This window comes from Vulpes vulpes, chromosome 4, assembly GCF_048418805.1.
Source record: "Vulpes vulpes isolate BD-2025 chromosome 4, VulVul3, whole genome shotgun sequence".
Taxonomy (NCBI): domain Eukaryota; kingdom Metazoa; phylum Chordata; class Mammalia; order Carnivora; family Canidae; genus Vulpes; species Vulpes vulpes.
Window position 1 is genome coordinate 131,586,446 of NC_132783.1, and position 26,708 is coordinate 131,613,153.

The window sequence follows — 26,708 nt, forward strand, 5'->3', positions numbered from 1 at the left end:
ACAAGACAGAAATGAGAAAGAACTTTCCATCTTTTTTTCATCCTCTTATGCTGGGTCAGAAGAAATTGAATGGGAACCATGGAAAATTAGTATTGTTGAATGAGTAAAATAAATCAAGATGAACCTATAACAGAAAAGTGTGGCATGGTTAACATAATAAGCAGACAAGCTTTTCAGCTTGGGCAGACAGGTTGACCTAAAGTGAAATTCACACAGAAAAATGGGAGGAAGATCAAGAGATGGCCCTGCCAACACATGCCAGGGTGAGAAACATCCTCTCCTACCTAAAAATGAGTCTTTTCCCCACTTGAATCCTCAAAGAGAAAGGGGAGGAGAAATACTGAGGGATAGAAACCCTGGGCAGGAGGGATGCCTGGGTGGCTCAGTGGTTGAGCGTCTGCCCTTGGCTCAAGTCATGGTCCCTGGGTCGTGAGATCAAGTCCTGCATCAGGCTCCTTGTAGGGAGCCTCCTTCTCTCTCTGCCTAAGTCTCTGCCCCTCTCTGTGTATCTCATCAATATATATATAAATAAAATCCTAAGAGAAAAAGAAAGAAACCCTGGGGAGGAGCTGATCTGTGCTTCTCTCTCCTGGCTGAATTCCTGACAGGTTTATTCATTCTGTTGTTGGTATGTCCCCATCCCAGCATCACACTGATTCCAGGAAACTCTCAAGGTCACTAGTAAGGGAGCAAATTATCTGCAGCCAGAGATCACCTCCACAATGACACTTCTCTCCAGACTATTACAGAGGACTCTCTCTCCCTCCTTGTTGCACCGCTCAACCCCACTGCCTGTGTGCAGAGGGCCTCTCAAGGCTGCAGATGGAGAAGACTGTGATCCGAGCTAGCTGACGAATCTCTGATTCTTGGAATTGTTTGGCAGGGTGGATTTGCCGAACAACCAATTTCCCCTAACTTGAAAACAAGATGAGAAAAGAGGAACAGCTGAGATGCCTGGTGTCTGTCGTTGGCTTCCCCAGTTATAAAGGAAGGCTAGTGAGGACCTTGGCACTGTGCCTTCTGGAGTAGATGCTGCCGCAGGCAGAGTGGACTGGACTCCAAAACCCAGGAGGGCCATCAAGGTTCGTGTTGGGCAGCCCGGGGTTGTCCTCCAAATAGCCAAGCTGTCCCCTCCCACTGAATACCAGACACATTTGGGAGAATTGGGAAATTGACCTCAGCTTTTCAAAGGGCCTGTTGAGTTGTAAATTTTCTCACCCCCTTCATCAGTGATTGGCAGTAGAGTGAGCATGTGACCCCACGCAGCCCAGAATGTCAGCCATCCTCTCAGTGCGGGGCATCCACTGGACAGATGGGTGGACAGATGCGTGGATGGATGGGTGGATGGATGGGTGGCAAAGCAGAAGCTGAGCCCCAGTTAAACTGCTGAAACAAGCCTGAAGTGGGCCTGCCTTCGAGGACATCCTAGGAGATCTAATAAATGTCTTCACTAGCGCAAACTATTTGAGTGTAGTTTTCGTACTTGCTGCCAAAACATCCCCCAAATACAGAAATCTCCTTAACATACATAATTTGTCTTTTTTAAAAAAGATTTTATTTATTTATTTATTTATTTATTTATTTATTTATTTATGATAGACATAGAGAGAGACAGAGGCAGAGACACAGGAGGAGGGAGAAGCAGGCTCCATGCAGGGAGCCTGACGTGGGACTCTATCCGGGGACTCCAGGATCTCGCCCTAGGCCAAAGGCAAGCGCTAAACCGCTGAGCCACCCAGGGACCCCCATGATTTGTCTTTTAAACTGTTACACTTTGATGTAAACATGTCGGGGCAGCTCTCTAAGGAACACAGTTTCAAATGAATGAATGGATGGATGGATGGATGAATTTGCCTTTTAAAAGCTCATCTAATTATCACATTTTATTCACTAATTCTACAAGGCCTAATTAAATGTCCCCTCTGTGTCTAGTGCCGTGCTTGACAGTGAAGGTCAGTGGGTACGTAAGACACTGCCTTCAAATTGTTCATGTCTGCTGAAAGATACAGAAGCAAAAATGAACGTGGAAAAATACAATGTGATAAATGTGATAACAAAGCTGGGTTACTATTCCTAGGTTCCGAAGAAGGGCTGTGGCCAGAGCTGTGTTTCACAGGGTGACTGAGAGCTAAGTCAGGGACGGAGGAAGCAAATGAGTATTCTATGCATTGGAGACGTGAACAAAGTGAAGGCATCATCACTCAGACTGTAATGTGAATGAGTTGTCCAACGCACAACATACACTACTGTATATAGCAAGCCTCAGTCAAGACAAAGGAAAATGGAGAATGGTGTGAGAATTCACAGAACTACAGACTGTCATTCTCGCTACAATGGCATACAGGACGTGACGGAAGATGAGGTTGGAGAGATACTCAGAGACGTGCATTCTTCTTAGAGAATCACCTATGTAACATGATAAGGAAACAGCTTTATTCCATGAGTAGGTTATTTTTCCTAAAGTGTGTGTGTTTAGCATTGCCTGGTGAACATTTTTCAAATGTAGACTTGCAGGCCTATCTCCCAGATATTGATGTCATATGTCTGGGGGAAGTCCAAGTACCTGTATTTTTGACCAGATCTCCAGTTGATTCTTCTTCTTCCTAAATTGAAAAAAAAAAGTGGTGGCGATGCAGTGTCCCTGCAGGAGGTCAGCCAGTGGAGTGACAGGGCCCCATTTGTTTCAGAAAATGACCATTCTGGCTGCTGGCTGAGGAATGGAAGGGGAGCTGGCACACTGGAGGCGCTTAGGAAGATGGGCAGCAGTTCCTATGAAATGTGAGGAGACAAGGACGATGGGGATGGGAAGGACACCAAAGATGCACGCAGCTCTTCGCAGATGGCCTCAAGGCCAGAGGAACACCATGACCCTCACTTGTCTTCTGGATGGAGAGCCTGATTTAAGAAACTCCTCACAAGTGGGCAGAGAGAGCCAGAAGCCTGTGTGGCCTCTCCTGAAGGTGTTACCACAAATGACTTTATGGTTCTTGCTGAGGAGATGCCTGTTCCAACAGCTGAGTGGAGGCAGCTGTGTAGTAGTTGGTTCCCAAAGAAACCACCAAAGAAAATCACACACTCCTTATCCTCAGAAATCTTTCATTTGCAGGAGGAGAGAAGACATATGACCCCAAATAGTTGCAAAATATTCCTTCAACTGTCAAGTATTTTACAGCAAAAGAAGTCAGTGTGGTGAAGAGGAGAGGCGTCAGGAAAGAAAGGGACAGGGGGAGACAGGTAGAGGAGCAAAACTCACAGTCTTCCTCAGACCTTTGGCATTCCAGGATTCTGACCAATTGGTTGAGGATACAAAAGGGCTCATTCAGTAATCCAAAACCCAGTGTTTCCACCCAAGTCCAAACACTCCTCTGCTGCATACTAGATGTCTGGCCTGAGGGGAGTTATCTAATCCTTGTTTCCTCATCTGTAAAATGGGGGTAATAATTGTACTACCTCAGATGGTGGCCATAGTAGTAAATGAGTTCCCATCTGTGAAGCTCTTAGAAGAATGGGAGCACTTTGTAGAACAACAGTACAACCACCTAGCAAGCTCTTAGAATCCTTATTTAAATGTAATTAAAATAAAATATACTTAATGAATTATATTTAAGATAAATTAAATTCAAATTTGAATTAAAATGTGTGTGCTACATCTGCAATGACTGGCCAGGACCTGTACTGAGCCAGCATCTCTGCATTCAAGCCTTTATTTCCCTGTTGGGACCAATGCAGTGGCTCATAGGGTCCAATAGCAGAGAGACATCTGTGATCGCACCTATGGAGAAATCTGTGCCCATATTCACGGTGCTGCTGTGCAGCCTCTTGCGGAGGCTCCAGAGTTGCTATTTCCTTAACATTGTTGAAAGCACCTGACTCTTTCATTTCCCCCATGGGTTTCCAGCCTTTTGTATTTTAACCTGTGGTTTCCAGCATTTTTCCCCCACTGATTTAATTTCTAAACATACAGAAAAAGAGTATCAGTCAACATTCTTGTTATTGCAACCTCCAAAATGAGCTTTTCTATTCTCCCTTCCACAATGATATTTTTATAAAAAACTATTAATATTATTTCTGTCTATAGTTCTACCCAAGGGATAATAGAATTTCACCTATGTGTGTGAGGCTCCGTAAGACTTGAGAAGAAAAAAAAAATGCCTTGAAGACAAAAATGCCTGGTAGACAAGAGCCTTAATTTTAAAAGTTTAACTCTTAGTTCCAGTCCAAAGAACTGTGAGCTGGATGATAGTTAGTTCCCATATTTCAGAAGGGGAGTTAGATGTGAAGACACTGTCCAGCCAAGCTACACTTGACTTTATGAGTGTATTTTATAACAGTAAAGAAACATCCATGAGAACCGTCTTCTCTTGTATAGACTGAAAGACATTTGTTGCTCTGGGCAGGAGCATTCCATAGAAAATGGGTTCATAGAGCAAGGCTTTTGGACTTACGTACATCAGAAACTCCTCAAGTATTCATCAAAATTTCAAAGGCTGTACCATAAGCCTAAGTAAGCCATCTCTGAGAAGATCCAAAGGCTCTGGTATCCAGGCTCCTTTGCTAATTTTGTACATACCAAAGTTTTTGAACATGCTAACGAAGACTCCAACAGAAGCACGTTCATGGCTCTGATACTTAAACTGAGGAAAGTGGTTAGTCAGAGCCAAAGTTTCAGAAATCTGGGTAATCTTGGGGCAAGGAAATTTCTGTTCCTGAAATATTGGTGTATAAATATATTATACTTCAGACAATTATAATCCAAGAAAAGGGATAGAGAAAGTGAAGTTTTAGAAGATAGACCCATAATAGGTTATGGACAACTTATGGGTGGAATCCTATAACCTCTGGGGATCACCTCTCTCACAAAATATCCCTTAGAGATATTATCCACAGGGATGCTCCCATTTGACATTTGAGGAGATAGCAAAGTTGAGACTCTGTTGTATTCTTCTATCAGATTGTAAATTCTCAAGGACAGAATCTGGGCCTTTGGTATTTGTCCCTCTGGACACTGCCAGCCTGCCTGTTAAAGGTGGATAATAACAGACCTCAGCAAATCCTGAGCAAAGGTTTGCTGAAATGAACTGGGGGAAGGATTGCTTTATTGAGAAGAGTCCCCCTGGAAAAGAGAAAACCCAACATAGTTCAAAGAGGTCCAAGGGTGAATTTACAAAACATGTACATTGTTATTGAATGTATCCCTGAAATTTCACTAAAAATGTCAACATCATATTTTTCCTTTCTGTCCTGACCCTATTCATGCAATTCTGTTTACAAAACTTTGTCATTGGCTGTCTCTGTGTCTCCGTCTCTTTTGGCTACCCAGAATTTTGCTAACCTTCGACTAATTTAGTAATACCGAAGTCTAACTTATAAAGCACACTTTAAATAAACTTCTCTGTTTTGATTTATTTTGATCTCTAGGGCCATTTTTCAGTGTATTTCAAAATAAGTATGGCCTTAAAATATTTCTTCAAAATGAGGTTGTTTTTTTTTTTTTCTTCTTCTTTTTGGAGTAGTTCGACAGCAATATTAAGATATGAAAGGTCTTCCACTGGCTGTAACGGTCCCTGGTACCTAGGGTGCTGACATATTTCATAAGTAAAACAGTCCACACAAGAGCAGCCTCTTTGACCTCTGAAAAATCACATATGTTACGGAAAAGAGAAAACAGATTTTGGCTAGTTTTATTTCCCAAAGTACTTGGTCCCTTTTTAGGAGTTCAGGAGGTTAGAGGAAGATTTGAGTTTCAATATTCTTGCAAAACCCTTACTTTTCTTAAGAGAAGTTTGGAAAAACAGCTTTTGCAAGTTGAAAAAGCTTTTAACATTGTTATGAATTACATAATAATATAAGCTAAGGGTAAATGAATGAAAAACACATGGATTACCAATCCTGCTGATTATAGATGTGTTTGAAATTTAAGAGAAAAAATATGTTGTGATACAATACATGTAGAGTTTTTACAGAGCCAGGACTGTGTGTAGAATATAATTGACAGTGTTCAAGAAGCCCCTGGGATAAAGGCTTTCAGTACTATTTCCACAGCTATAATCTTTAGACAAACACAACATCAGCCTTCTTGTTATATAAGCATGCAAAAATACGGTTATTTGTGCAGAAAAAATAATCTAAACAAATCAAATTTGCATAGAGTTTATTAAAGTAGACCTTAACCTTTCACCACAGTGAAATGGACAATGAGATCATAAGATGCCACCCTGGAAAAGCCCCTAGAGATTATTGGGAATCCTCCCATATTGACATGGGGTAGAAGATGATAAATTACTGGCCAATCACACAAGAGGTAAAAATTAGCATTAAGGCTGGCTCAAAACTTGTTATTTTAGATCCTGACAGAAAAGAATCAAGGAAAGCAAGGAAAATGTTGGAAATGCTTGCTATTACTCAACATTATATCCCCGTGGACCAAAGATTTATCTGTAATACTGCATAAATTCTGCAGCAGGTATGGAATTAAATTAAAATCTTGCACTTACACAAAGTAGCTATATGATGCAAGTAGCATTTTTAGACTTACTACATTATAGAATAGCTCCGAATATCTAGTATTTTAGGACTTGATAGTGAGTCAAAGGCAAATGGAAGGACTTGAATGGATACACAGGACAGACAAAAAGATGAATTCTACTCTAAAAGAAGAATGAGGAGAAGAGGAGCTGGAAGGAGAGAAGGCCAGACTACCACGCGCTACCAGTGCAATCTGGGTCAAGGCATCGCTTGGAGTCTCAAATTTCCCAAATCACTTTTTTGGATGGAAAACCATTCTAAAAAGTATCTGTTTAATAGATATGATATCATTGCTACTGTTATACTAATCAAATAGGTATGTACTATACTACTGAATAGCATACAGTATTCATGTTAGTATAATATAAATGTAAGAAATACTGCTACTGCTTTAAATGCTTTTATAGTCAATATTTTTGTGGTCATAGTGCCCATCGTATTAGTAACTTTACACAGAAATCATTGTGGAGTTGGCAGTGCCCTTTTTTTTATTGGAGTTCAATTTGCCAAAATATAGCATAACACCCAGTGCTCATCCCATCAAGTGTCCCCCTCAGTGCCTATCACCCAGTCACCCCAACCCCCCGCCCACCTCCCTTTCCACCACCCCTTGTTCGTTTCCCAGAGTTAGGAGTCTCTCATGTTTTGTCACCCTCACTGATATTTTCACTCATTTTCTCTCCTTTCCCCTTTATTCCCTTTCACTATTTTTTATATTCCCCAAATGAATGAGAACATACACTGTTTGTCCTTCTCCGATTGACTTATTTCACTCAGGATAATACCCTCCAGCTCCATCCACGTTGAAGCAAATGGTGGGTATTTGTCATTTCTAATTGCTGAGTAATATTCCATTGTATACATAAACCACATCTTCTTTATCCATTCATCTTTCGATGGACACCGAGGCTCCTTCCACAGTGTGGCTATTGTGGACATTGCTGCTAGAAACATTACAGGTGTCCCGCTGGTTCACTGCATCTGTATCTTTGGGGTAAATCCCCAGCAGTGCAATTGCTGGGTCGTAGGGCAGGTCTATTTTTAACTCTTTGAGGAACCTCCACACAGTTTTCCAGAGTGGCTGCACCAGTTCACATTCCCACCAACAGTGCAAGAGGGTTCCCTTTTCTCCGCATCCTCTCCAACATTTGTTGTTTCCTTTCTTGTTAATTTTCACCATTTTCACTGGTGTGAGGTGGGATCTCATTGTGGTTCTGGTTTGTATTTCCCTGATGGCAAGTGATGCGGAGCATTTTCTCATGTGCGTGTTGGCCATGTCTATGTCTTCCTCTGTGAGATTTCTGTTCATGTCTTTTGCCCATTTCATGATTGGATTGTTTGTTTCTTTGCTGTTGAGTTTAATAAGTTCTTTATAGATCTTGGATACTAGCCCTTTATCTGATAGGTCATTTGCAAATATATTCTCCCATTCTGTAGGTTGTCTTTGAGTTTTGTTGACTGTTCCTTTTGCTGTGCAGAAGCTTTTTATATTGATGAAGTCCCAATAATTCATTTTTGCTTTTGTTTCCCTTGCCTTCACAGAGGTATCTTGCAAGAAGTTACTGTGGCCAAGTTCAAAAAGGGTGTTGCCTGTGTTCTCCTCTAGGATTTTGATGGATTCTTGTCTCACATTTAGATCTTTCATCCATTTTGAGTTTATCTTTGTGTATGGTGCAAGAGAATGGTCTAGTTTCTTCCTTCTGCATGTGACTGTCCAATTTTCCCAGCACCATTTATTGAAGAGACTGTTCTTTTTCCAGTGGATACTCTTTCCTGCTTTGTCAAATATTAGTTGACCATAGAGTTGAGGGCCCATTTCTGGATTCTCTATTCTGTTCCATTGATCTATACTGTCTTGATGACCACAGCTTTGTAGTACAACCTGAAATCTGGCATTGTGATGCCCCCAGCTCTGGTTTTCTTTTTCAATATTCCCCTGGCTCTTCGGGGTCTTTTCTGATTCCACACAAATCTTAAGATGATTTGTTCCAACTCTCTGAAGAAAATCCATGGTATTTTGATAGGGATTGCATTAAATGTGTAAATTGCCCTGGGTAGCATTCACATTTTCACAATATTAATTCTTCCAATCCATGAGCATGGAATATTTTTCCATCTCTTTGTGTCTTCCTCCATTTCTTTCAGAAGTGTTCTGTAGTTTTTAAGGTAGATCCTTTACCTCTTTGGTTAGATTTATTCCTAGGTATCTTATGCTTTTGGGTGCAATTGTAAATGGGATTGACTCCTTAATTTCTTTTTCTTCAGTTTCATTGTTAGCGTATAGAAATGCCACTGACTTCTGGGCATTGATTTTGTATCCGGCCATATTGCCGAATTGCTGTAGGAGTTCTAGCAATCCTGGGGTGGAGTCTTTTGGGTTTTCTATGTATAGTATCATGTAATCTGAAAAGAGGGAGAGTCTGACTTCTTCTTTGCCAATTTGAATGCCTTTTATTTCTTTTTGTTGTCTGATTGCTGAGGCTAAGACTTCTAGTACTATGTTGAATAGCAATGGTGAGAGTGGACATCCCTGTCGTGTTCCTGATCTTAGGGGAAAGGCTCCACTGTTTCCCATTGAGAATGATATTTGCTGTGGGCTTTTCGTTGATGGCTTTTAAGATGCTGAGGAATGTTCCCTCTATCCCTACACTCTGAAGAGTTTTGATCAGGAATGGATGCTGTATTTTGTCAAATGCTTTCTCTGCATCTATTGAGAGGATCATATGGTTCTTGTTTTTTCTCTTGTTGATATGATTTATCACATTGATTGCTTTATGAGTGTTGAACCAGCCTTGCATCCCAGGAATAAATGCCACCTGGTCATGGTGAATAATGTACTATTGGATCCTATTAGCTAGTATCTTGTTGAGAATTTTTGCAACTGTGTTCATCAGGGATATTGGTCTATAATTCTCCTTTTCGGTGGTGTCTTTGTCTGGTTTTGGAATTAAGGTGATGCTGGCCTCATAGAATGAGTTTGGAAGTACTCCATCCCTTTCTATATTTTGGAACCACTTTAGTAGAATAGGTATTGTTTCTTCTTTAAACGTTTGATAGAATTTCCCTGGGAAGCCATCTGGCCCTGGACTTTTGTGTCTTGGGAGGTTTTTGAGGACTGCTTCAATTTCCTCCCTGGGTATCGGTCTGTTCAGGTTTTCTATTTCTTCCTGTCCCAGTTTTGGTAGTTTGTGGTTTTCCAGAAATATTCCATTTCTTCCAGATTGCCTAATTTATTGGCGTATAGCTGCTCATAATATGTTTTTAAAAATCGTTTGTATTTCCTTGGTATTGGTGGTGATCTCTCCTTTTTCATTTGTGATTTTATTAATTTGAGTCTCCTCTCTTTTGTTTTTCATAAGGCTGGCTAATGGTTCATCTATCTTATTAATTCTTTCAAAGAACCAACTCCTGATTTTGTTGACCTGTTCCACAGTTCTTCTGGTCTCTATTTCATTGAGTTCTGCTTGAATCTTTATTAACTCTCTTCTTCGGCTGGGTATAGGTTTTATTTGCTGTTCTTTCTCCAGTTCCTGTAGGTGCAAAGTTAGCTTCTGTATTTGAGTTTTTTCCAGTTTTTTGAGGGATGCTTGTATTGCGATGTATTTCCCTCTCAGGACTGCTTTTGCTGTATCCCAAGGATTTTGAATGGTTGGTCTTCATTCTCATTAGTTTCCATGAATCTTTTTAATTCCTCTCTAATTTCCTGGTTGACCCTTTCATCTTTTAGCAGGATGGTCTTTAACCTCCACGTGTTTGAATTTCTTCCAAATTTCTTCTTGTGATTTAGTTCTAGTTTCAAACCATTATGGTCTGAAAATATGCAGGGGACAATCCCAATCTTTTGGTTTGGGTTAAGACCTGATTTGTGACCCAGTATGTGGTCTATTCTGGAGAAAGTTCCATGTGCACTTGAGAAGAATGTGTATTCAGTTGTATTTGGATGTAAAGTTCTGTAAATATCTGTGAGATCCATCTGGTCCAGTGTATCATTTAAAGCTCTTGTTTCTTTGGAGATGTTGTGCTTAGAAGATCTGTCATTTACAGAAAACTCTGTGTTGAAGTCTCCCAGTATAAGTGTATTATTATCTAAGTATGTCTTAACTTTGGTTATTAATTGATTGATATACTTGGCAGTTCCCACATTAGGGGCATATTCATGCTCTGCATTCAGTCAATATTCATGACTGTTAGGTCCTCTTGTTGGATAGATCCTTTAAGTATGATATAGTGTCCCTCTTCATCTCTTACTACAGTCTTTGGGATAAACTTTAATTTATCTGATATGAGGATTGCTACCCCTGCTTTCTTTTGAGGACCATTTGAATGGTAAATGGTTCTCCAACCTTTCATTTTCATGCTGTAGGTGTCTTTAGGTCTAAAATGAGTCTCTTGTAGACAGCAAATAGATGGGTCTTGCTTCTTTATCCAGTCTGAAACCCTGCACCTTTTCATGGGATCATTAAGCCCATTCACGTTCAGAGTTACTATTGAAAGACATGAATTTAGTGTCATCATAATACCTATTCAGTCCCTGTTTTTGTGGATTGTTTCTTAGGACTTCCTCTTTCTTTTACAGAGTCCCCCCTTGATATTTCTTGCAGAGCTGGTTTGGTGGTCACATATTCCTTCAGTTTCTGCCTATTTTGGAAGCTCTTTATCTCTCCTTCTATTCTGAATGAGAGCACCTTGCTGGATAGAGTATTCTTGGCTGCAGGTTCTTCTCATATAGGACCCTGAATATACCCTGCCAGCCCTTTCTGGCCTGCCAGGTCTCTGTGGAGAGGTCTGCTGTTAACCTAAGATTTCTTCCCATTTAAATTAGGGATCCCTGTCTCTTGCTGCTTTAAGGATCTTCTCTTTGTCTTTGGAATTTGCAAGTTTCACTATTAAATGTTGGGGTGTTGAACAGTTTTTATTGATTTTAGGGGGGGATCTCTCTATCTCCTGGATCTGAATGCCTGTTTCTCTCCCCAAGTTAGGGAAGTGCTCAGCTATGATTTGTTCAAATACCGTTTCTGGTCCTCTGTCCCTTTCGGCGCCCTCTGGAACCCCAATTAAACATAGATTTTTCCTTCTGAGGCTGTCATTTGTTTCCCTTAACCTTTCCTCATGATCTTTTAATTGTTTTTCTCTTTTTGCCTCAGCTTCCTTCTTTGCCATCAACTTGTCTTCTATGTCACTCACTTGTTCTTCTACCTCATTAACCCTTGTCGTTAGGACCCCCAGTTTGGATTGCATCTCATTTAATTGATTTTTAATTTCGGCCTGATTAGATCTAAATTCTGCAGTCATGACATCTCTTGAATCCTTTATGCTTTTTTCCAGAGCCACCAGTAGCTTTTTAATTGTGCTTCTGGTGGTGCCCTTTTTTAAAGAATCCCAGGAGACTAATGAGATGTCCAAGGGTGGAAAGTGGGGAGCCAGAGTTCTATTCACAAGACTCTTTCCCTATCTAGTTACAACTTTTACTAATCTGTCATCCACCTTGTGCTTCAAGTTTTCCAAACACCTTCAGCATCTTTCTACTTGAATACCCCACTAGCTCAATGTCAACATGTATGAAACTGCATTTCCTCCTTGTTCTCTGAATTCACAGTTCCTGGTGTTATTCATGATACCATAGGTGGCCCAATCACTCAGCCTGAAACCAACCTTGGCTTCATCTTCATCTTCACCCTGTCCTCTGCTCATATATGTCTAATTCATCACCAAGTTCTACTTCTTTTTTGAAATTGAAGTGAAATTCATATAGCATAGAATGAACCATTTTAAAACATACAATTCAGTGGCAGTTAGAACATTCACGTTTATCAAGTTCCCAAACACTTTTGTCACCCCAAAGAGAATCCACGTACCTACTAAGCAGTCACCTCCAGTTCCCTCATCCCTGGCCCCTGGCAACTACCAATCTTTCTTCTGTCTCTATGGATTTCCCTATTTTGAATATTTCAGATAAACGGAGTCATACAATATAAGACTTTTAGCATCTGGCTTCTTTCATTTAGAGAAGTTTTTGAGGTTCACCTATGTTGAATTATATATCAGTATTCCATTCTTTGGTATGACTAAACAATACTCCATTGTATGACTAAACAATACTCCATTGTGTATGGATACACATTTTGTGTATCCATTCATCTGTTGATGAGCATTTGGGCTGTTTCTACCTTTAGGCTATTATGAATAGTGCTGCTAGGAGCATTTATTACAAGTATTTGAGTGTCAGTTTTCAATTCTTTTGGGTATATACTCTCTTAGAGTTCTCCAGAGAAATCAAACCAATAGGTTCTCTCTATAAAGGGGCATATATATACATAGATTTATTTTCAAGAATTAGCTCACAGGATTATGGGAGTTGGGAAGTCTGAAATTTGCAAGCCAGGCCAGGAGGTTGGAAGTTCAGATAAGCGTTGTGGTTTTCAGTCTAAATTTTGCAGATTGACAGACTGGAAACTCAGGCAAGTCTTATTTCTATGTTGCCTACTTGGGGAGAATTCTTTCTTCTTTGGGAATCCTTAGTCTTTGCTTTCAAGGCCTTCAAATGATTGAATGAGGTCCACTCCCATTATGAAGGGTAATCTCTTTTACTCAGTTTGCTGATTTCAGTGTTAATTACATTTGAAAAATACTTTTGCTACAACATCTAGACTGGTGTTTGGCTAAATAATTGATCACCATAGTCTAGGGAGCCTTGTGCTGCACAAGTGACCTCAGGAGCCTGATTAGTTGACATTTGCTAGCTTCCAGGTCACAACTGGCTCTTCTGGTCTGGACACCAAGAGCTATAAATCTTGCCTTCTATCCCCTCCAGCTCCAGGTGGCCCTGGCCACCCAGAATGGTGGAATCTGGGAAGGGAGGCAAGACAAAGCCTCCTTGAAAATGTAAAGACATGATTAACATAGAAATGTACCTCATTCCAAACTACATGTAGGCAAACAAATGTTTAATTTCAGACCCAGCCATTTGCCCCATAAATACAGCCCTAATAAGGATAATCAGTTGGAAGCCTCACCTGAGGAGAGGGCACTCCACCCAGGCCTCTCAGTGGGGACTCCAACCTGGCTGTCTCCACGGGGCTTCCCCAGCTAATGAGGTGGGATGTTCTAAGTACCCGATTTGATGTAATTTTGTCTTATTCTTCTTTATTGCTTACTCTTGCCCTCATCTATGTGCAGATTTTTCTTTTCTTCTTCTTGCTTCTATTAGATTGTTATAACATCAATAAAGTATTCTTTCCCCTTGGAAATTGAGAGTATGGCTGTTGTGAGTCTTTTCTTCAGAACACAAGTCCAGAGCAGCCCGGGTGTCTCAGCAGTTTACCGCCAGCTTTGGCCCAGGGTGTAATCCTGGAGTCCTAGGATCCAGTCCCACATCCGGCTCCCTGCTTCTCCCTCTGCCTGTGTCTCTCTCTCTTTCTGTGTCTCTCATGAATAAATAAATAAAATCTTAAAAAAAAAAAAACACACAAGTCCAGGTTGTTACCTGTCCTAAACAACTGGCCATAAATCAGAGGTTCCCATGACCCTCTCCTTGGATTCAATTAATTTGATAGAGCAGAAACATTTTACTTACTAGATCACTGGTTTTTTATAAAGGAATATAATTCAAGAACCAGATGGAAAAGATACATAAGGCAAATTTAGGGAAAGGGGTGTAGAGCTTCCATGCCCCCTCTGGGCATGCCACTCTGCCAGCACCTCCATGTGTTCAAAGCTCTCCAAAACTCTGTCTTTCTGGGGTTTTATGGAGGCTTCATTACATAGTCATGATTGATAAAATCGTTGCCCATTGGTGATTGATTCAACCTTGAAGCTTCTTCCTCTCCCTGCAGGCTGAGAGATAGGATTGAAAGTTCCAACCTTCTAATCACATGGTTGGTTCTCCTGGCAACCAGCCCCCATTTTTAGACAGGATCCAAAATTCACCTCATTAACCTAACAAGAGACAGCTTTGTTGCTTTCAACATTTAGGAAACTAAAAGCCTTTTAGAGGTTCTGTGCCAGAAATGGGACAAAGACCAAATATATATTTTTTATTATAAACACAGTATCAAACCATGAAATTGTCTCCACGGTAGCTGCCCCATTTTGCATTCCCACCAGCAAAGCACAATGATTCAATTTCTCCACATCCTCTCCAACACATATTAGTTTCTGTGGTTTTTACTATAGCCATCCTAGGGAATGGGAAGCGGTCTGATCATTTTTTATTATACCTTTGCAATCACAAAATATTTGTTCTTGGAATTTCACTAAATAAGGTAACTATCTTTTGCATGACATGGGAGGTTCTGGGGACCTGGACTGGATGAACTCATTGTTATCCAAGTATCCTTTGGAGAGATTACATCTCAAAAATTATTCCAGTACATATAGTGAGCAGGGAAATGCTTCTTCCTAGCTTCTGATGTTTCCTTCCACATAGAGGAACTTCACAAGTTAATACTGTAAGCAGTTCTGTACACTCTCAGACATAAGTGATGGTTGAGCTTGGATAGAAGAAGGAGGCATGGGTCACTCAGATCCTTCTTTTGCTTTTTTCTTAAGAGTTAACTTCCTGTAGAGAATCAGTCCTGACTCTGCTCATCTAAGGAAGAGCCCCATACCTGCAGGTTGAGAGTTATTTCCAGTCCCATGCTGATCTGTAAGTCTGTCTAATCTTGGGGTTCAGTATGAGAAATCCATACGCTTACAGATCTCTGTTACAAAAGGGTTATTTTGGTCTCTAACCGTTGATCCTTTTGTCTTATCTCAATTATTTTAGAACTTAGGTTGGGAAATGGAATGTCCTTTATTGTATCCATTACGTGAAGACATATCTATAAATATAATTCATATCATTGTATTAATTTTATTCTATGATTAATCTAATCTTGCTATAATGTAAGAATTCACACATTTGTTGGGTATACTTTATAGATGTGAGAGATCCATCTCATTGGTTCATACTACTGAGCAAACAATTGATTCCTAGGTGCTGAAGCTGTTGTTTGGTTAAAGCAGTTATTATTAAAAGATAGGTCAGCTCTGAATTTTGTACAAGAATTACAGCTGTAATTGTTTAACTTTTAAAAACTATTTTTGTGGGCCTGAGGTAAGGACCTGGTGGAGATTTTTCTTCTCTAAAATCAAAATGCTGCTTTTCTAAAACAAAGAATATAGAAAACAATTTAAAATGAGAGAATTCACAAGATTTGTGGGCTGGGGGAGGAAAATTTGAAGAGAGAAGTGAATTTGATTAAGTAAATCTTTGATTTATTCTGTTTGAACTGATCCTTCATAATGTTGTACTTTTATAAGAACTGTTCTTTCACACATTCCCTCATATCATTATATTTTCTATTCCCACTAATTATGCTTTTTCTGGTCCTTTCATAATCCTCCCAACTTGATGAATATGTGCATATCTTTCCCCTGAGGCAAATTTTCTATTGTGACAGGTATTTATTTAAATAAGATAATTTATTCTCTAGACAGATCATTAGCAATGTGTGATTGCTGTGTGTGCTTCAGAATACCCAGATGGTCAGGCATCTTATTGTGAATTTTCTTGCAAAATTTCAAGTTCAGGTTTCTAAACAGATAAACATTTCTAAGAGCCAGTCAGTCTGCATGCTTGTGTCCCATGTGTATGCCTGTCGCACATTCTGGATTCTTCTATTTCAAAGCCGTTATAATTTCTCACCATTAATATCTAAAGCATGAGATTACAAAAATGTTGTTCCAGGGACACCATCAGCCTAGGAATTAATTATAGACAAAACAAAAAAAACAAAACCAAAAACTTCACTTAGAGTTGTGTACCTATATTGAATGCAATCTACCATTGTTAAAAGGCTGTCTCCACTTAGGTTATTAATTACTCTCTGTTATTTATTTTGAGGTTTGAACTTTACTTTTATAATGAATTATTTTATGATCATATTAAACAATAATAATAGAGCCAACTTCATAACTTTATACTAAGGATTTAATGAGTTAATACACGTATTTAGAACATGTTAGCTATTATTTCTATTATTACAATTATTATTATTATTTATCTTAGTTTGGGAAGGTAGATTATATTATTTTTATTTAATCTTGAGATTAAAAGCACGAGCCTGAGTTTTGACCCAGACTTACCAGCCACATGATTGTATTACTCAGCTTGAGCCACCATAACCAAAACAGATTGGATAGCTTAAACAATATTTTCTCACAGTTCTGAAAGTTGGAACTCCAAGATTAGGATGCCAGCATGGTTGGTTTCCGATGAGATTTCTCTTCCTGGCTTGTAGATGGCTACTTTCTTGCTTTGTGCTCACATGACATCTTCTTTGTAGGAGCTCTGAGAGACAGACAGAAACAGAAACAGAGACACAGAGAGAGACAGAGTTCTCTGATGTCACTTCTTATTAGAGCCACGAATCTCAACAAAGTAGGACCCCCTCTCATGACCTCATCGAAACCCACCTTCCAAAGGCCCCACCTCCAAGCACCACCATACTGGATGGGGAAAAGCATCCACATACAAATTTTGTGAGGGATGCAATTCAGTCCATGTCAATGAAGCTGGCAATATTTACCCTCTCTAAGACGAATTTCTCAATTTGTAAAATGTGGATTAGAAGACAATGGAGTCATTGTGAGACTTAAGTTATTATTTTCATCATCTTATTTGTGTCATTTTGTGAGGTTTCTCCCCACCAGAACCCTATTGTTTCTATCGTAAGAACAATTATGACACAATCTTCTAAGAGGGAAAAAAAAAGTATCCTTTTTTTTAATTTAAATTCAATTAATTAACATATAGTATATTATTTGTTTCAGAGATAGAGTTCAGTGATTCCTCACTTGTGTGTAACACCCTGTGCTCATTACATCACATGCCCTCCTAAATGCCCATCACCCTATTACCCCATCCCCCATGCCCCTGCCCCCCAGCTGTTCTTGTTTCCTATGGTTAAGAGACTCTTATAGCTTGTCTTCCTCTCTGATTACTTCTTGTTTTATTTTTCCCTCCTTTCCTCTATGCTCCTCTGTTTTATTTCTTAAATTCCACATATGAGTGAAATCATGATATTGTCTTTCTCTGATGGGCTTATTTCACTTAGCATAATACCCTCTAGCTCCATCCACACTGTTGCAAATGGCGAGATTTCATTTTTTTATGGTAGAGTAATATTCCATTGTATATATATACCACATCTTCTTTATCCATTCATCTGTTGATGGACATCTGGGCTCTTTCCATAGTGTGGCTATTGTAGACAATGCTGCTATAAACACTGAGGTGCAAGTGTCCCTTCAGATCAATATATTTGTATCTTTGGGTAAATACCTAGTAGTCCAATTGCTGGGTAGCTCTATTTTCACTCTTTTCCAGAGTGATTGTATCAGCTTGCTTTCCCACTAACAGTACAAGAAGGTTTCCTTTTCTCCACATCCTCCCCAACATTTGTTATTCCAGACTTGTTAATTTTAGTCATTCTGATGGGTGTGAGGTGGTATCTCAATGTGGTTTTAATTTGTATTTCCTTGATGCTGAGTGATGTGGAGCATTTTTTCATGTGTCTGTTGGCCACTTGTAGGTTTTCATTGGAGAAATGTCTGTTCATGTCTTCTGCCCATTTCTTGACTAGAGTATTTGTCCTTTGGGTGTTGAGTTTGAGAAGTTCTTTACAGATTTTAGATACTAAGCCTTTATCTGATAAAACATTTGCAAAAATCTCCCACTCTGTAGGTTGTCTTTTGGTTTTGTCGACTATTTCCTTAGCTGTGCAAAAGCTTTTTATCTTTTTTTAAAAATATTTTACTTATTCATGAGAGACACACAGAGAAAGGCAGACACATAGGCAGAGGGAGAAGCAGGCTCCCCAGTGGGGAGCCCGATGTGGATTTCAATCCTGGGACTCCAGGATCACATCCTGAGCCAAAGGCACTCAACCACTGAACCATGCAGGCATCCTGAAACCTTTTTATCTTGATGAAGTCCCAAAAGCTCATGTTTGCCTTTGTTTCCCTTGTCTTTGGAGACATGTCTCACCAGAAGTTGTTGCTCTTCTATTCTTGTTGGCTTTTTGTTCTGCCTGTTTTGCTTTCAAATTCCTTCCTGATGTAACCTCAGCCTATCTTTTCAGTCATGTAGTATCCTCTACTTCCACCATGTGAAGTATCTTCCAGCTAGAGCAGACCACTCTTGGCCTTGGTGCTCTGTTTGCATAGAGTATGCTATTTAACCAAATCCATACAACTTTTAAAATCTCTCTCTAGAAATCAGGTTTTTTCCTATAGCACCAGCACTTTGGGTCATTCTTATAGATGTTGTTTTTCATCTGCTTTGTATTATAATTAGTTATATGAAATTGTAGCTTATGTCCCCATTGGCAAAAAGCTCTTTGAGCGAAAGATGAATCAGATTATTTCTCAGACTTAGCACACAGTGACTATTCACTTCATAAATGAACTGAAACAACAGAAGGGCATGTGCCAAATTTAAATTTTCCTTTGTACTTTTAAGGCAAAAAGAGATGATCATATTCATTTTAATAAAGAAAAGACCATGAAGGGGGTAGCCCACTCAAGAAAAACAACTTTTGAGTACTCAAGAAACAGTAATTATATACACAGAGTTGATGTGTTAATTTATTTTTTTAAAGATTTATTTATCCATTTTAGAGAAAGAATGCACACAAGCGGGAGATGCACATGAGGAGAGAGAGAGAGAGAGAATCTCAAGCAGACCCTATGTCCAGTGCAGAGCCCAACTAAGGGCTCAATTTCATGCCCATGAGATCATGACCCTAGCTGAAACCAAGAGTGGGGTGCTCAACGAACTGTGCCACCCAGGCACCCCAATGTGTTAACTTAAATTATAGTAAAGTATTCATTAAAGTAAATTCCCTGAAGGTCAGTACTAGACAACTGCTCACCAGTTTAGGTTACTACTCCATATACTTGAATACAATTCAAATAAATTACATATATCTAGCAGTTAAGAGTCTACAAAGTATTTCCATGTACATGATCTCTTTTGATCATTGCATTAGCACTGTGAAATGAACAACATAATTATTTTTAAATCAACTCTACAGACCAAAAATCCAAGTTTAAAAAGATGTGACCTGTCCAAGGTTACAAACTAATACACACTGAAACCAGGACTAAATTGCAGATCTTTTCGCTCCAAGTCTGCTCTCTGTGAAACATATTATCTCCCACCACACAGCATGCCTTAAAAACTATTCCATTATCCATATATTTTAATAAATCAGACTAAGGTCTTCCACCACCTTCCTCCCCTTAATTATTATGCAATTTTTTTACTACACTCTGAGTTTTCATTTGATTAAACCTTCTGTGGAACAGATTGTATTTGATTGCAAAATACGCAGGGAAAATCCTATTATGATTAGGTCAATTCTTTTTTTCCAGTGGGTTTTTCTATTACTTAAGTAAACTACTGTACTGCATTTATTCAGTGTGTTAAATCTATTTAAAAAAACCATATCCCTATTAATTCTCTATTTATTAAAAAAAACCTTTGAAATCCAGCTAAATAGTTTAAATTGCTTAATTTCACAAAAATTCTAACATTGCTTCCCTGCAGAACACATCAGTGAAAATGAACTTGAAATATGACATATCACACACCAGTTTGTTTCTTATTAAAAGTTAACAATATTTGATCAAAGCATCTAAATTTCATAGACTTAAAGCATTTCTCATGGGTGTATTTGCTAATAATTGGTTTGCTTGGCTCTGGGCTATTATTTGTTTTTCCTTATAAAATGGTGGTCAAATTTTGTAATTTGAAAAAATCCATGCTTGTTTAGTAAGTAATACTAATTATAATTTCCCCTGAGTGATGACTTTGATTCTATTCTCCAAGGAAAACTCACCAGTATTGAGGACTTTTTTTTTTTAGAACCCTTAAACTACTCCAATTAACTACTTGCAGATGGAATTCATTAAGTGATTTTCTCTAGAAGAGAATGTTTAGTTCACTTATGTTGTAGTGAACACTATGGTTGCTTCCATTTTGTGTGGCACTAAATTTTTATTAGTATGACCCTCTTTTGCTTGAAAAGGCTGTACTAACCTTTTAGGCTTGCACAAGTATGAACAACCTCTTCCTGGTGGTTAAGAGGCTTGTCCTATACTTATAAGCCTTTGGCTTGGCTTCTTGCCATGACATCAATTAGGGCTTATTTCTTCTCTGTTGGGGTCAGGGTGCCAGTTTATGACAGGGAAAGAGAGCCCTTCAGATAATAAGTGCTACTTCATTTAGATTCCAAGATCATATCTTTCCATTGAGTTTCCTATGAAATTGTATCAGCTAGACTCTGGAGCCAAAGCTCTTAGAGTTCAAAGAGTTGATTGCAAAAATAGTATAGTGATATTTTGGGTAGTAAATGAAAATTGGTATGGCCAAACTTCTGGATATTCTGAATGTTTTGATGTGGCTGGATGACTTTAAAGATGCCAAATTAATACCCTGTGAGAGTGATACACCATAGAAAGATTGAAAATTTAGCTTCTAATGATGTGGAGTCCTCAGGGTCTCTGGGAAACAAAGGTAGCAGATCTGCCAAGCAGACATTGAGACATCAGGATGGGAATGAGCTAAAGAAGATGAAACTCAGGGCCCCTGGGTGGCTCAGTGGTAGGGTGTCTGCCTTCGGCTCAGGGCATAATCCTGGGGTCCTGGGATTGAGTCTTGCATCGGGCTTCCTGCTCTGCTCATGTCTCTGCCTCTCTCTGTATGTCTCTTGTGAATAAATAAATTAAAAATCTTTTTAAAAATGAGTCATACTTTGATATTCCAGTATGTTTTTCATTACCAAGATTTTAACTGATTACTCAACTATGTGTATATTTTATTGAAAGCCTTGAATGCCACTAGACATTGGTTGATATCTGGGCAGCCTCCAGATGCCCTCTATAATGACTGCAAAATGGCCTTCAATGAACTTCAGCTCCTGGGATTCACAGATATTGTGGAAATGATCACGTGTGACTTCCAAGGCCAAGTCATTAAAAACATTGCAGCAGAATCTGCCTTGCTCTCTTGGATCAGTCTGGGGAAAGCCATGTTATGAGGACATTCAAGCAACCTTCTGGAGAAATCCACATGGTGAAGACCTGAGGCCTCCTGCCAACAAACAGCATGAACTTGCCAGCCATGTGAGTGAGTCACCTCGGAAGTGGGGTCTTCCAGCCCCTGACACCTTCTGGCCACTATGTTTTGGGGTAATAGTTTGTACAGCAACAGATAACTGCTATTAGAAATGTATAAAGTCTTGCTTTCCACAAACCTGATTTATCAAAAATTTGCTTCAGATCGAGACTCTTCCAGACTCTTTTCATGATGCTAGGACCCAAGTGGCAAAAGAGAACTGATGGCAAACATGGGGATCATGACACATCATTCCAACTCCATCTTACTAACTTGGTCCCCTTGATTAACGGAGCCGGAAACATCCAGCTGGTTACTCTGCTCTCCTCACTCTCTGTGATTATGAACACCATTTAAATGGCACCTGAATTTCAAGGAAACTAGAAATTTTTGTTCTGCAATTAAATAAATGTAATGTGTTCCAAACATTTTTGCTTGAGTTCCCTAAATTTCCAGCTATATCACGGGCTAATTCAGAGGTGAATGGGCCAGGTTGATGGTAAGTATTTAACAACATCACAATGAAAATGGCTGAGGAGAGCAATAAGAGAAGAATTGAATCAAAGGCTAAGATTCAAGATGGCCAGCCTGTTTGAAGCTCATGGCTGAGCCCTTGGCCCTCGCCTCACATCCTAGGCAGCACTCTTGCCGAGCTGCCACATGTGGTACAGGAACCAGGCCAGGCCAGGGCTGCAGGACACAACAAGCCGTGTGTGTGTGTGTGTGTGTGTGTGTGTGTGTGTGTGTGTGTGTGTGAGGGGCAGGAGGGGTGGGAGGGTGGAGGGGGTGGATAAGCATGCAGTGAAAAAAATCAAAGAGACGATACTACAGAAGGAAACTCCAAAGCCAAAAAGCACCTATTGTGACTTTGAGTAGTCCAACACTGAAAGAGGCAGGAATTTGGAGAAGATTCTCCATGGATGGTAGAATGATGTAGTGATTGCCTGAAACATGGGAAGACTGTAACACACATGGGTGCCAGGAAGCAAGACTTCCAGAGTAGGTGGAGAGAAGGGGAGTGTACAAGGTCTGGTGAGAAGTGGTGACACCAGAGGGGTGCTATGTGCATAGGGAGACCTTGAGAAACATCTGAGAAGAGAGACATGGACGGTAGCTAGAGAAAACACAAGACAACATCCCAACAGCCAGTGGACTTTGATGTTTCCAGCACAGGACTCACAAAGCCCCAAAGGAAGGTGAGTCTTCTAGAGTGAGCATGCTGGTTTTGAGGGGCCCTGGACAGATTTTCATTAAATGGTAGCCTTTCACTAGTCAAGCCTGTTGTATTGACTAAACAATACAAATAAAACAGAAACACCCTTGATAGTGCATATGAAGATGACAGATAATTCCTCCACATGGCTGAGAACTTTCTTAAGAGACAGAACTTGACCATGGCATCATTGGGTGCTCAGCCTCTTGCCATAATCCCTGGAATATAGTCAGTGTTCAGGACATACTTACGCAAAGAGAAAAATGAAATGTAATCATTTAATTGGTCAAATTGTGCAATTGCTCTCCAGGACCCTCTGAGTCTCAGCAGCTACAAAGCTTTTGCTTTGGGCTTTGGATTGCTTTGATTTGTTGCTCTGGCCACAGTTGCTGGAAATGTTCCAGCTGGAATAAACAAGGTTTTCTCTTCACCCTTCAGGGCCTCAGACTATTCACATGGAACTAGAGGATCTCTCTGGTCCCATGCGACTCTCCTGCTAGTTCTGTTCAGTTGCTCCATTTTGCAAGTGGAAAATCAGAGGATTTTTCCCAGAGCACACAACTGGTGGAGGGTGCAACCGCGTTCAAACACCAGCTCCTTGGCTAGAAGCCAGCCCCCTTTCTATCCTCCAACTTATCAATAAACCTGTATCTACAAATAGCCATACTACTGCATACCATGGGCATGACTTCTTTGTGGAATATCAGACTGGAACATCAGCTGAGAATTGCTAAGTATGACGCTGGCTTGGAAGATGAGCTGACGACCCTGGGAAACAGATGAACTTTGCAGGCAAATGTTGGCACTGTGGATTCGTCTCCTCCACGCCTTTCACTGACTATAGGTATCTGAGATGCATGCTAAGGGGAAAAAAAAGAAAGGCCACACTGCTGATTATTTTGTGTTTGCTCTTCCCCCTCCTTGCAGATAAGTCAGCTCTTCTCTGTCTTGCTTTGTGCCCTACGAGGAGGCATGACCCCTGAAACCTGTGATCCCTGGATCTCTTCGTCCTCTGGCTTCCCATCAGGTCTGGAGGGAGATCTGAGGGAAGAAGGAGAGATTGGGGTAGATCTCCCCTGCTCCCTTCCTGATCTAGCACCAAATTCTGGCAACCTGTGACACAGCTCCTGCCACCAGGCTCTGGAAAATACAGTCTCTACCTCCTAGATTTTTCTTGCTTGGAGGAGGCACCATCTTCCTGCGACTGGCAACCTTGGGAGCCTCCAGATCACTTGCTGCTCTTCCTAAGCTGCTCATAGCTCGCTAAGTAATTCACTTCCCAGATTCCAGCTGAATGAGCCTTTTGGTTCCTGCCAGGACTTTGCCCAATAGAGTCACTCAAAGCAAAATGCCTGTCACAATATTAAAAAGGCATGGCTTTATAAGCACAATTGCTCAACCTCAGCACTACTAATATTTGGGGCTGGATAATTCTTCAACATCTGGCACTGTCCTGTGCATTGTAGGATGATTAACAGCATCCCTAGCCTGTCTACAATTTAAAGGCCAGTTGTACCCTTTCCCTGAACTGTGACAACTAAACATGTCTTCCTTCAGACTTTGCCAAATGTACTCTGGGTAGCAAAGTTCCCCTAGTTGAGAACTTCGTATTAATCTTTATATTAGTTTTGTCTCTTATAGAATTTTATCTTTTTATACCTCAACTTCAATCCACAATTTATATTTGTGTCACCCAATAATCATGATAATACTATTTACAATTCATTTTTCATATATTAACCCACTTAACTTAGAAATCCTATAAAATCGACTCAGCCTACTTTGGTGTGAGACGAAAGGCCAAAGAACTTAAGTGATTTCCCCAAGAGCATTCAGCTAATAATTGGGAAAAGTTAAACTGAATCCTAAGCTTTGGCCTGTAAGTCCCTTGCTCTATTCTGGTGATTCTCACCTTGGGGTGGTTTTCCCCCCAGGGGACATGTGGCCATTTCTGAAGACATTTTTGGTCATCTTGGGTGTGTGGAGGATATCACTGGTGTCTATCAGGCATAGGCCAGGGCTGCTGCTTGAAATCCTACAATGCACAGGTACAGCTACCCCCCACCACTCAATGAAGAATTATCCTCCCAAAATGTCATTACTGTGTGGTTGAGAAAGGCTGATCTATCCACTGTGCTACACTGTCCCCTCAACTATCTAGCATGTTTCTCTGACTTCTTCATACCCTTTGGCCAGCGTGTTCTTTTGCATTTATAAAGCTGTATTAAAGCCATAAATTGATAGTAGCTCACATTTCAAGGAAGTTAAATCAAGCTAAGTTTAACTTTGGAAGTGTAATAAATCTACCTCTCTTCTCTATTGTTTTTTTTTTTTTTAATTTTATTTATTTATGATAGTCACAGAGAGACAGAGAGAGAGGCAGAGACATAGGCAGAGGGAGAAGCAGGCTCCATGCACCGGGAGCCTGACGTGGGATTCGATCCCGGGTCTCCAGGATCGCGCCCTGGGCCAAAGGCAAGCGCCAAACCACTGCGCCACCCAGGGATCCCCTTCTCTATTGTTTTTAATGTACTTTCCTCCTTACCGTCTATGTTGCTGAAAAAAAAAGCGTAGAGAGAAATTTTTATCTTCTTAGATTTAGAAAGCAATTTTGGAACATGGGAATGTCAAAAGGAAAAGAAAAAGTGGTAAATGCTTTGAAGTCTAAATAGAATTTTTTATAACTTGATTATTGATAAAATATTTATAAAATATCTTAAGGGCAGTATAAAAGTTCTGTTTTTCAATCTTGACCGAGAAATATTGTAAATGGAGAATATAAAAATAAAACTTTTTTAATGAGGTTGGAAGGAGAAAAAAGAACTTTTTAAATGAGATCATACAAATTGAATCTTAGAATGTGTAACCTACTAATATTGCCTTGTTTCATTTATTAATATGCATTTAAGATTCACGAATAAAACTACCATAGATACATTCAAGTTTTTCTGTATGCCTACATTTTCAAGTCAGTTGGGTAAATACCAAAGATGAGAATTGCTGAATCATAGGGTAAGACTATATGTAGCTCTGTAAGAAACTATCCAACTGTCTTCCACAATGGCTTTATCATTTTGCATTCTCCCCAGCAATGAATATCGCTCCATATCTACACTAGCAATTGATATTGATGGTATTTTGGATTTTAACCATTTGATATAGGGTGTATCATTCCTGACTCTTCTTTCCTGTCTACTGTAACATTATCATTCGTTTCACTTCTCCATAAATGTTATTCACTCAATACCTTTTCCTTTTGCCTAAAGAACAACTTCTAGCATTTCTTGCAGGCAGGTCTGCTGGTGTTAAGTTTCCTGGTTTTTTGTTGTTGTTGTTGTTGTTGTTTTTTGTTTTTTTTGTTTGTTTGTTTGTTTGTTTGAGAAAGTCTTCATTTCTTCTTTACTTTTGAAGGATAATTTTGCTAGAATGGAAACTTAGGATGGCGTTTTTTCTTTCAACACTTTAAATTTTTCACTCATTCTCTTCTTTCAGGTATATTTCTCTTGCTTTGTATTACCTGAGCTTCCTGGCTTTGTTGTTTGGGTCTGTTTTTAATATTGGAAAGTTTTTGACCATTAGTACCTCAAATATTTCTTCTTTTTAATTTCTTACATCTCCTCTGTTATTCCAATTGTGTTCCTGTTACATCTTTAGATATGTCCCACTGTTCTTGTATTTTCTATTATATTTGATACTTTGTGGGGTTTTTGTTTTGTTTTGTTTTGTTTTTTAGTTTTAATTTCAGCTTGGGAAGTTTCTATTGGTTTATCCTCAAACTCACTGATTTTATTCCCCATGGCCAAGGCCAGT

At 39.7% G+C, this 26,708-nt stretch overlaps 1 long non-coding RNA gene across 2 annotated transcripts in view; it reads right to left on the reverse strand.

Moving 5' to 3' along the window:
• Nucleotides 1–14,543: 14,543 nt before the first annotated feature.
• The window catches only part of LOC140598691 (uncharacterized), a 152,043-nt gene continuing 139,878 nt past the window's right edge, over nt 14,544–26,708 (reverse strand). Inside the window, exon 7 of one of the 2 annotated variants that reach the window (XR_012001306.1) lies at nt 14,544–16,855. This is a non-coding gene — a long non-coding RNA (uncharacterized lncRNA). The remainder of the gene's footprint in view (nt 16,856–26,708) is intronic. The other variant, XR_012001309.1, reaches the window with a different exon arrangement.